Source organism: Podarcis pityusensis, assembly GCF_964106645.2.
Source record: "Podarcis pityusensis genome assembly, chromosome: 8".
Classification (NCBI taxonomy): domain Eukaryota; kingdom Metazoa; phylum Chordata; class Lepidosauria; order Squamata; family Lacertidae; genus Podarcis; species Podarcis pityusensis.
Window position 1 is genome coordinate 23,232,559 of NC_138033.1, and position 12,700 is coordinate 23,245,258.

Genomic DNA, 12,700 nt, shown 5'->3' on the forward strand with positions numbered 1-12,700 from the left:
TGGGCTCCTTTGCAAGGAAGGGCAGGATATAAATTTAATAAATGAATAAATGCAGCAACTTTGCTGCAGGTAGATATCATGGCCTTGCCAGACCATAGAGCTATATAACACTTCCTATTGTTTGTCTTTTTTAGGCTTAATAAAAGATGCAAAGAGGAGATTCATATTAGCTTTGAATCTCCAACTCTTAACCAGCTAAAGCAATTCACAACACTCAAAATGTCTCTGCCACTTGTGGCGAAAAGACATTGAATTTCTTGCTGCGTTAGTGGTTTTGCAAAGGGCATTCCCTTTAGGAAAGCCTTTGCCAGCTGATGCTTTCCAGATATTTTGGACGACAACTCCCATCAGCCCCAGCCAACATGGCCATGATAGCTGGAGCTAATGGCAGTTGCCCTCCAGATGCTTTGGAATACCCCAGGTATCGTTGCTTAATGTTCTAGAAAGGATACCTTTTCGGTATGTGTTCCATTTAATTGCATATACTTTGTTGTCCTCCCAACGTCTGCAAAATCCTGACCATGACATCACTTAGTTGTGTATGGCACTAAATACCCATGTCTTTGCAAACATGGACCTTGATTTGAATGTGTGTGGAGTGCTGCTCTTTAGGCAGGCACGATATATACTAACAAAAAGTTGTGCATGGCAATACTGCAGATTTTGAATATTGTTTTGTCCATTATGATGGAGAACTGGACTCTGATTTTTATTTTTAAAAAGACTTCCAAAACTCAGGATAGATCCCTGCATATGAACAGGGTGGTATGTATTTTCTGCTGTTGCAGTACACAAGTGCAGAAATTATCATTGGGCAATTTGAGTTTCCTGGACTGCAAAGGTTTAATGGGCGTGTGCGTAAATGGAGAGATGGGGTGGACGGCAGAGAACAATTTCTAGTTGTTTGGTGGTGTTGCTGCAACAGCAAAATATACTTACAGCTGTTGCATGATTTAAAAAAAATCTTACCGGAGTTCTAGTAGATTCAGTTTGCATATAAAGGAAGAAAAAAGCTATAGAAAAAAAATCACACATTGTTTTTAGAGAGTGCATTGAAGAACCATTCATTACCTTCTGTGCTGGAGCGGAAGGAGAATCCTTTTTTCTTGCTATTTGCAGTTTTTAGAAATGCTGCTCTTTTATTAAAAAAAAAATACGCGTTTATCAAATACACTTTTTGGTCACTCAGAAGGTTTTTAAATCTATGAATCATAACTGAGCAAAGAGTGCAACCTTATAAATTATAGAATAAGCCCCCACAAATAAAATTTGTACATGTTAACACAGAGATAGCCCTGCATATGCCGCATGCTGGCTCTTTTGCAATGAAATTGCTGCAGAGATCTTTTTTAATTATTCATAGCCAGACTTGCGGGTGAAACCTCCACTGCAGGGTAGTTGCAAAGGTTGCTGGAACGGAAATGGCAGGTAGGACATGTGAAATATGTCCCGTGAAGTGAGATGGGGGGATATATCGGTGGCCATGGCTCACAAGCACACGGGGTTTTTTTTGGATCTAAGGCAAAAGAGACTTTAATCTTCTGCTCCTTGTAGCCTCTTCTAGACTTGCTTTGTATTGCTGCTGGTAGCAGATGTTCTAGCTTATTTGTGGTTTTTCAGAATTCAATTTGAACATCAAATGGAGCACTTAGCCGTAGAGTGGCTTGTGTGTCTAAAGCAAAACAGGCTGACTTTCCCTCCTCCCCATCTACCTTTGCTGGCCTCAACCAGGGGTGGGGATCAGGGTGACCTCATAAGATAAAGTTGGTTTTTCTTAAGTAGTGTGTTCCCCTTAACAGAGAAATGCATTTTCCGTTAGACCATTTGTTCAAAAGCATTATCTGACTGTACATTATAAAGACAAGTATTTCCATTTAGCTCAGTCATCCTTTGGAATCGTAGCTTGCTCATACTTGTTCATTTCTTTTGGTGTGTGAGAGCAAAGAGCTGTAACTTGGTGGTGGAGCAAACGTTTTGCATGCAAAAGGGTGCCGGGTTCAGTATTTGGCATCTCCAGATAGGGCTTCTCTCTGAAACCATAAAGAACCACTTTCTGGGGAGACCTCAGATTTGCTGTGGATCTGCTTTATTTTTTACTAGAGCCCCAACATCCACCAGCTGGGGTACCAACCAGTGCAAATGGCATTCACATAGAACTAAATAATTCTGAGGCTTCCACATATAGCCCCATTCATGAGGATCCCCACCCCAGCTTTTTATGTAAGTTGTGTATGTGTGCTTATGTTTGTGGAGTGGAGTCATTTTGTTACCTTTTTAAAGCAGGTGTCCTTAGGATCCATGTCTGTGCCTGAGGACTGGTTAGGCCAGAGTAACACCAATTTTAAAATAGGTATTAGAGGGAAATCTGATAAATTTCAAGCCAGTTAGCTTGATGTTTTTCTGGGGGAAGTGGTGGAAAGCATGGCTAAAGATGGAATCGCCAAGCATACAAAAGAACAAGTCTTGCTGAAGCATGGCTTCCGCAGCACTGCCTCGCTAACCTTTTTGTTCTTTGAGAGTGTCCAAAAGCATATAAATAGAAGTGATCCAGTCAATATTGCATACTTACAGTTTCCAAAAGCATTTGATAAAGTACCTCAAAGACTACTGAGTAAGTTTAGCAGCCAAGTTGTAAGAGGAAGAAGTCCTCTTACAATCAATAACTCTTTAAGAAACAGGAAGCAGAGGATAGGAATAAATGGACAGTTCTCCCAGTGGAGGTATGTCGAAAATGGAGAGCCCTATCCAAGGATTTATATTGGGACACTTGTTCCTAAATGATCTCGAATTAGGGGTGGGCAGTGAGGTAAGACAGGTTTGCTGCCAGTATCAGTTGTTCAAGGTGGGTAAAACAAAAATGGAATTGTGAAAAGTTCCAAAAGTATATATTTGGAGCTGGGTGAACGGGCAGTAAAATGGCGAATCCAATTTATTGTACAAGCATAAAGTGATAAACATCAAGGTTAAAAAAAAAATCTTAGTTTTACTTGAACCACATAGGCTCTGGTGGTGATTGACCAGGGACAAGACCTTGAGGTTATAGTAGACGATTCAAAAACGATGTTGACAGAGTAGCTGTGGTAACGTTAAATTCCATGTTAAGTTTAATTAGGAAAGGAATTGAAAATAACACTACCAATAACCTAATGCTATTGTAAAAAAAACTATGTTGTGACCACACTTTGAATACTGCATACCGTTCTTGTTGCCTCACCTGAAAAAGGTATTGTAGAGCTGGAAACGATTCAGAAAACGGCAACCCAAATGATCATATTTACATATTTACTGCATTTACATTTCCAAGGTGATGTACATATTTCCATTGTACCCTCACAACAGCCCTGCAAGGCAGGTTAGGCTGAGAGTGAATGACTGGCCCAAGGTGACCCAGTGAGCCACATGGCTGAGGATTCGAACCCTGGTCTTCCAGGATCCTAGTCCAACACCCTAGCCACTACGCCACACTGGCTCTCAAAGCTAGTGCCCAACATTCTACCGTGTTCTGTGACAGGCAATAGACACTTGCCTTATGCCAAGACAGACGATTGGTCCACGTAGCCCAATGTGGTTCACACTGACTGCACACTGCAGGGTTAGGATTCCAGTAGCACTTTAGGGTTTCCAACAGGATGCATTCCCAGTCCTACCTGGAGAAACTGGGGGTTGAACCTTGGACTGTTTGCATGCAGAGCATGTGCTCTGCCAACTGAGCTACATCAATTAAGATTCATATAAAAACCTTTTGAACGGCCAGTTTTTTTATATATTGCAAACACGGCAAAGCAAAATGACTTGGTATTTCTTGCAACTTCAGCGTATTCATCATGAACTAAGTTCTTTAAAGAGCCAGATTCATTTTTCAGCTTTTGCCTGTCATCAGATCTAGATTCTGGTTTAGCAAAGCCATGGTTTGGACTTGCATATATTGATTGAAACAAGTTTTATACTCTCTCTTTTTGCTTGAGTCCCACAACTGTGTTCTGTATCTCTGCAGACCTTTCTGTGGTCGAGATGGAGAGCCTGTGACTTTCTAGATGGACTACAGCCCCCCTCATTCCTGCCACAGGCCATACTGGTTGGGAGATGGGCTCCAACAGCATGGAAGCGCAAGCTCTTACTCCCTCTTCTAGAGCTTTTAGTCAGGGAGAAGACAATCTTGCCGCTCTCCTCAGGTAAAGAAAGCAGGATTCTCTGAGCGTGTTCTGACAATCTCAGTATACTCCATTCTGCTGGAGATTCCTCTGACCACCGCTACAGATTAACTGAGAATGTCATCTCGAGTCGCTGCTTGGTTATGAAAATCATGGCTGGGAATGGTGCAGATGCTGATAAAATCTTCCCCTGTGCAGAGCTAACTCTGGATGCTTCTACAGCTTTAAATCAGGGTGAGATTGACGCTCACCTCTTGTCTCTCTAGGGTGGGAAGTACCTATGTTCACATGTTCTAGGATGGGAAACCTTTAGTCTTTCAGGACTCTCTAACTCCCCTCAGCCCCAGCCAGCTTGGTCAAAGGTCAAGGATGATAGCTGTAGCCCAACGACAACCAAACGGCTGCAGTTTCCCCATCATTGCGCAAAGAGGCGAAGTGAGTGGTTGCCTTTTCAGTTCTCTTCCACTAGTTGTGCTTGCAGCAGCTACAATTAACTCAACTGCAGCGACTTGCTTTAGTTTGTCTTGGGGCCCTTCCAAACTGGTGCTTGCTTTTTTGAAGGCGTATTCTGAAACAACTCACTGATACAAGAATACTGTGTTAGTAGCAGATTTGGATGGGACGTGGGTGGCTCTGTGGTCTAAACCACTGAGCCTCTTGGGCTTGCTGATCAGAAGGTCGGCGGTTCGAATCCCCGTGACGGGGTGAGCTCCCATTGCTCTGCCCCAGCTCCTGCCCACCTAGCAGTTCGAAAGCACACCAAAAAGTGCAAGTAGATAAATAGGTACAGCTCTGGCGGGAAGGTAAACGGTGTTTCCATGCGCTGCTCTGGTTTCGCCAGAAGCAGCTTGGTCATGCTGGCCACATGACCCAGAAAAACTGTCTGCGGACAAACATTGGCTCCCTCGGCCAGTAAAGCGAGATGAGCGCCGCGACCCCAGAGTCATCTGCGACTGGACTTAACTGTCAGGGGTGCTTTACCCTTACCTTTTTAGTGGATTTGGACTGGACAGTCCATCCATACTTCCTTAGTTCTTCTGTGATGCTTCCATGGGCAGCTCCCCCTCCCAATCAAAGAAATAAATAAAAATACTTAGCTAACTGACCAATTGTATCACAGATCTCGGTTCTGCCCCCCCCCCACATAAAGCCTGCCATGTTAAAATTAATCCTGGCTATGCCTATGGATGCTTCCCCTATATTATTCCACTGATATCTGCAGGGGGTGCTCTTGTGTAAGAAAAACAATGAAGTTAGGGCAATAGACGCTCCAGTGGAACATCTGTGGTATGAAAAGTTACGGGATTTCAATAGAAAGCTGTGGACCTGCACTGATTGGAAATGAAACGGTGTGGCTGTATGTATTCTGCAGGTGCAACAGAATCTCGTGCCACTGCTCTCGTTTGCCCCAGCTTGTATACGCTAGTGGAGCAGAAGCACTTTGCAGGCATTTTGCTAGAAGCGTCGTGTGGCTTGGCAAGGCCACCGTGTTGTCAGGTGGTTCTGCCGCCTCCCAGCTCAGCCACCTGCTCTTCAACCTGCCCATCGCACTGAATTTCCTGACAAACAGGCTAACCTTCAAGCTTCTCCCACCCGCCATCCTTTTGCAAAGTTGTTGGCTGGTTCCCTTTGGTTTAAAGCCCTGATGAACCTAAATAATAATGCATGGTTTGATGGACTTCTATCAGGAATGGGAAACATTTTTCAGCCCAAGAGCTGCAAACCATCTGGTAGCTGCATTACAGTGGAGGGCAGAATCAGAGGCAAACGTGGGCAGAGCAATGGATCTGACCCTTGGGTAATGGACCTTTGTCCAGTATTCCAGCCACGGAATAAAACAATTATGGTGGTGGTTGTGGGCAACTGCCTGTCTCGAGAGCCAATGGAGTGTGCCTCCGGGGGTGAAGTCAAAGCGCTGCATTAGCAGCACCAAAGTGAGCTTCCTGGAGCGCAAGCCTGAGCACCTGTGTGTGGAGGTCCTGGGCTGCCCAGAGGACAATACCACCTCCTTGGCCTTGCTGATGTGGCCCAAAGGAAAGCAGAGCAATATGTCTGGCACCAGCTTGGCTTTAGGAGTTGCTGGAAGGAACTCCTAAGGTGCCATCCAGCTGTTTTAGGGTGTTCACTCTGGGTTTGTGTGGGGTAAACTCCCTAGCCTTTTCTCTCTCCCCCCCCCATATATTCTGCAAGGCAGCAGAGGTTTAGGATCAGAATTCTCCTAGGTGGGCTACCTTCCCAGGTTGATGAGCCCCATCTGCCCCTCTCCACCCCCACCGTTCTGCCTGGACACTGAGGTCCAGCGCTGAGGGCCTTCTGGTGGTTCCCTCACTGCGAGAAGCCAAGTTACAAGGAACCAGGCAGAGGGCCTTCTCGGTAGTGGCACCCACCCTGTGGAACACCCTCCCACCAGATGTCAAAGAGAAGAACAACTACCAGACTTTTAGAAGACATCTGAAGGCAGCCCTGTTTAGGGAAGCTTTTAACGTTTAATAGACCACTGTATTTTAATACTTTGTTGGAAGCCGCCCAGGGTGGTTGGGGAGATCCAGCCAGATGGGCGGGGTATAAATCATCATCATCATCATCATCATCATCACTTCCCTCTACAGCATGTGCAATAACCACTTCCTCGACTGTTGGACCCACTGTTGGTCTCGTCTGCTCAATCCGCCAGTGTCTGTCTCTGCATGCAGGGGAAGACCTAGACTCACTGAGGGTTTGAGACCCACTGGCTCCCCTCACCTGGTTTAGCCAGCCAGTCGAAGCTGTTTCTCGGGATGTGGCCATTGTCACATTCTGACAGCTTCTCAGAGCCACAGGTGAGAGCTGAGTGCAGGGTGGGGAGCAAAGGCAGACAAACTACCCCAGAGATACCACCCCTCCCCTAACACCCCATACGCAACAAGAGGCTTATATCAGAACTTTCCAAAGTGTGTGTCACACGAATGCTCCCCATGCTGGAAAGGGGTTATGTAGTTAAACCTCCAGTTTGCTAGGGAAACGGAATTACTGCATCGTGAAATGATGCGTGTCTAAAAAGCATGTCACCAACAAGAAAAGTTTGGAAAGCTCTGGTTTACATGCACACGTCTTTCCTCCAAAGAAACAAGAGGCATTATTGCAGTTGCAAGGACACATTCCAACCAGGAATGGGGACTGAGGAGGAGGTGTTGCCTAGAGCAAGTCTCAAGGGCCATATAGAGAAGCCTGGAAGGCCACATTTGTCCCTGGGCCCTGAGGTTCCCCAGTCTGTTTCCTGCAACATTCCCAAACATTTGCAGGCTAGATGACAGCTGCAAGAGTTCTGATGCTGGAGGTTCTGTTGCTAAATTGGGACCAGGCCACAGTTATTTCTTGTCCACTGTACAGTGGTACCTCAGGTTACAGACGCTTCAGGTTACAGACTCTGCTAACCCATAAATAGTACCTCAGGTTAAGAACTTTGCTTCAGACTGAGAACAGAAATCGAGCGGTGGCGGCACGGCGGCAGCGGGAGGCCCCATTAGCTAAAGTTGTACCTCAGGTTAAGAACAGTTTCAGGTTAAGAACGGACCTCCAGAACGAATTCAGTTCTTAATCCGAGGTACCACTAGCTGCTACAAGGCAGAAGAAAGCTGTACAGCTTTGGGAGGCTTGTGGCCTCCGCTTATGATAAGTGTGGGTTCAGTATCTTGAGGCAAGAGGTTACAAGGGTTTATTAAGCAGAAGTTAAAACAAGTGGTTTTCGCTGGAGCCCTCTCAGCCAGTCAGGCTCTATAGCCTGCTTGCACCATTCTCCAGGGAACATCTCTAAACTCTCATTCCAATGTTTCCTGCAAGGACATGTCTCTAAATCACTACAATGGTTACACACATTTACAACTCACTTCTTCAAGATAGTATCCATGATGTTCACTTGAGGCCTCCAATGCAGGCATAGAAAAATCTCAGGCTCTGCGCATGAATGCACTCCAGCTGCTGGCTTGTGAAACCATGTATATATGATGTATTTATATTCCACATAAATACTGCATTTTGATGGCTCTGCTCTCCCCAAGCCAGCATCAATCCAATTTGAAAATGTAAGCCCCCTCTCTCTGTGCATTCCACGTTCTCTGTGCACTCAGAATTTTCAAGAAAAAGAACGAAATACAGCCATTTTGTAAGTTTAGGGAGTGCTTTAAAAGAGTGAAGGATAACTTAGGATGGATATTTTTACAGAACACTTGAAGTTTTATCTTTTTTTTGCTCTTTAACTCTTACTTCTTGCTGCAAGCAAGCAAACATGCTTCTTTATTCTGAAACTGAAAAGCAAAGGAAAATCGAGAGGGTAGAATCTTACTCTAGTCCACAATGTAAAGTTCTAATATTTAATTCGTCAAGTGTTATGTTGCTACACAGATTGACTTTTCCCACGGTCACCAAAGTAATTATACGGGCTGCTTGCGATAATGCAAAATCCATCCTCTGCCAGCGAAAGTTTTCAGTGAGTAAACACTTGGGGTTTCTTCTAGATGAGACTTTTGCTGTGTACTCACCCTGCCTTATTTGCCAAATTTTTCAGAGGATCCTGCTCTTAATTTGCTCCTGCTCTTAAAGCAAATGGCTGTTCCTTAAATGGAGGCTGCCTTATCATGTCACAAATGAAAAAGACAATTTCCCCAGAAAAATCCTGTGTGGGAGGAGGAAGCACCCATCCCCCACCTCGCTACAGATCTGCTTATCAACAGATAAGGTCTGTTGATAAGCTACCAATCTGCTTATCAGTATATTTACTCTAACTTGGGGTACAACCCAAAGGAAGGCTCCTTATGCAAACAGTTGCATTGAAAGGATGTGGCTTCATTGGGACTGTACTTTACCCACTACAGAAGTATAATTCCCAGTTCCTTTAACAAACTACAGTCCCCAGAATTCTTTGGGGGAAGCCACACGCTTTAACTCTATGGGGTGTGTGTACTCAGCCATGTCTTATTCAGAGCTCTCATCTTGATTGTAACCACAACGTGTGCTTCCAAAGCCAACCAGCAGAGGGACCCCTTACCTTACTACAATTTTGTAAATTTTATTTTACAGACAACCTTTAAAGAAATATAAAAATGTAGCCCTGTTGGCTGGGAAGAAAGCAGTATCTCCCCACTTTAAACAGTCACGGCTTCCCTCAAAGCTTCCTGGGAACTGTAGTTTGTGAAGAGCAGTGAGAGTTGTCAAGAGACCCCAATTTTCCTTACATAGGGCTGCCATACGTCTGGAAATTCCCAGCCTGGGAAAATTGCATTCGGCCAGAATTTTTGCAAATCAACCAACCTCTTTTGTGTCTGGATTTTCACTTTTGGAAATATGGCAACCCTACCTCACAGAGCTACAATTTCCAGAGTCCCCCTGGGAAGAGGATTGTTGAACCACTCTTGAGAATTGTAGCTCTGCGAGAGAAATAGGCATTTCCAGACAACTCTCAGCACCCTTAAGGTAAAGGTGAAGAGACCCCTGACCATTAGGTCCAGTCGTGACCGACTCTGGGGTTGTGGCGCTCATCTCGCTTTATTGGCCGAGGGAGCCGACGTACAGCTTCCGGGTCATGTGACCAGCATGACTAAGCCGCTTCTGGCAAACCAGAGCAGCGCACGGAAACGCCGTTTACCTTCCCGCCAGAGCGGTACCTATTTATCTACTTGCACTTTGACATGCTTTTGAACTTAAAAACCTGCAATTCCCATTATGCTTTTGAGGAAGCCGTGATTGTTTAAAGTGGGTCAATACTGCTTTAAAGGTATGGTAATATAATAATAATAATAATAATAATAATAATAATAATAATAATAATAAATGAAACGTATACTGCCCTATACTCACAGGTCTCAGGGCAGTTCACAAGATAAAATCACAATATAATACATAATCAAAATAAAAACAAAAAAACCCAATAACCCTCCCCCAACCCACATATTTTAAAAGGGCATTGGATGTCAATCAGCCTGGTTAAAGAAGAATGTTTTGCTTTACAGATATATACTTTTAAATTAAATTTTCTGTTTTACAATTTAGAATATTCATTTAAACAACCCTAAAATATCAAAAACTTCCCCTTTTCTCTTTCCATGGTTCACTTTGCATATCATAGATCCCTGCATATTTTATATAAACTAAACCATTCAGTATTCCATTATTACATCCATCAAAAAATATTTACACTGTTGAATTTATCTGAATGCTGCCAACATTTTCAAGTGCACACAATTTCCCCCCATATATTCGATAAACATTTTCCAGTCTTCTTTAAATGTATGTTCTTCTTGTTCTCTTATTCTGTGTGTTAGGTCCGCAAGCTGTGTGTGTTACTAACGGCAACTTAAAGAGGAACATTTTTGCCTGGTGCCTAAAGGTGCCTAATGAAATGCAAATAAGTCTGGAGACTTCCAAAATCTGCACCAGAACAGTACTTTCACATGCCGTCCAAACCTGGATGTCCTGATTTAATTGGGATAGTGGAGGGGTATGCTTTCATCATCCAAACATCCAAACAAAACAGGGTGTGAGCCTCTGAGTTTTTCAGAACTTCATCAGGCCTAGATGGCAAACAAAGGAGGGAGAAGAGAAGGGAGCAAGTAGGCTGATACGGAAGCCATGGAGTCTGCATCTGGTCACCATCTTAAGATGCAATATGAGAGGAAGTAGCAGGCATTCAAGTGAGGGAAAAGCGACTAACGTTTGATAAATCAAATGACTGCCTCAAAAGGAATACTTGTAAACAAAAGCAAACCAAAGAGCCTTGTGACACCTTAAAGTCTAACAGATTGATTTGTGTGTGTGTGGCATAAGATACATCTGATGAAGTGGGCTTGAGTCTATGAAAGTTTAACATAGCATCATGTGGGAATGTTCAGGGAGGCAGGAGAGGATATATTGTTTATTAATATCCTTCCTAACTGCGCTAGCAAGTTCTATACCTTAGCAGAGTTTTACATTCCCCTTTTAAACACACAGCGGGTAGCTGGTTACAGGCTTGTTTGGTTCCTGGAAAGTTCCCTTTTATCCCTCTTAAAAGAATAAACATGCCACAATCTTGTGTAAAGTATATAAAAGAAGTTTACTCACATCATCAGTTCACAGTTGGATCCCTGAAGGCAGACTTGGTTACAAATACACTGGTATCTCAGGTTACAGACGCTTCAGGTCACAGACTCCGCTAACCCAGAAATAGTACTTCGGGTTAAGAACTTTGCTTCAGGATGAGAACAGAAATCGTGCTCTGGCGGCGCAGCAGGGAGGCCCCATTAGCTAAAGTGGTACCTCAGGTTAAGAACAGTTTAAGGTTAAGGTTCTTAACCCGAGGTACCACTGTATGTACATGTGGATCTACCCCATATGGGGGTTAATCCCAGTGAGTGCAGACTGGCAGTCATTGCAGTTCACACAACGAAAGGAAGATGGAAACAGAGGAAGTCAAAGAGCTGCATGCCTTGCCCTTTTGTTACCTGGGCAGGAAAGGTCACGCCCACCTCTAGTCACATGCAAAGAAAGTATGTCCCAGCCAGGAGGAAACAGGAAGTTTTTGACTGGCTGGACCAAACATTCCCCTGTATATCCACTCTAGGAAAACAAGGAATGTTGTACTTGACTGCTACTAATGTATCACATCCCACACATAGAAGTGCAGTGTTGGAAGCGACCCCTAGGATCATCTAATCCAACCCCCTGCAATGCAGGAATCACAGCAATCCCTGACAGCCATCTAACCTTAGTTTAAAACTCTCCAATGAATGAAGAGTTCACCACCTCTCATGAGAGTCTGTTCCACTGCTCAACGCTCTTACCATAAGAAAGTTCTTCCTAATGTTTCATTGGAATCCCCTTTCTTGTAATGTCAATCCATTGTTTTGGGTCCTACCCTCTGGAGCAGCAGAAAACAAGCTCACTCCATCTTCCATGGGACAGCTCTTCAGGTATTTGAAGGTGACTATCTGATGCCACAATAAATAAAGGTGTTCATCTTTAAGGTGGAACAATACTCCTATGTAGTTTTTTTTTGCTGCAACGTGAAGCTTGTAAGCAAGTCAACTTAGGAGCCTGTCTACACAGGTTAAATGGCAGGGAATAGACATGCACACACATGTATCAAGGGTGAGGAATCTGTGGTCTTCCAGGTTCTCTGTGACTCCATCTCCCCTCCAAAACCTTGCCTATTGGGCATGTTAGCTGGGGCGGATGGGGAGCTGAGCAACAACATCTGGAAGGCCACAGATTTCTGATCCTTGATACGTGTATAAAAATAACAATGGCAAGCCCAGGACTTTTTCCTGATGCGCCCAAGACCCCTTGATTGCCTCTGCTGCTTAAATAGCTCATTCTTCTTGCTTGCCTGTCAGGTAGAGATGGGAGTTCCAGGTGGCAGATACAAAAGAAGTATTCTCTAGAGAGAGATGTGAGCCTTGTAAATCTTTTTTTTTTAAAGGGGGGGATGGGGAAAGAACAGAAAGGGTTAATGAAAACACCTAATGCTATGCATGAACCCAGTTGGGGGCGGGAAGTGGTGCAGTTGGTGAGCTCTTACAGTCTGTTCCCTTGGGAGG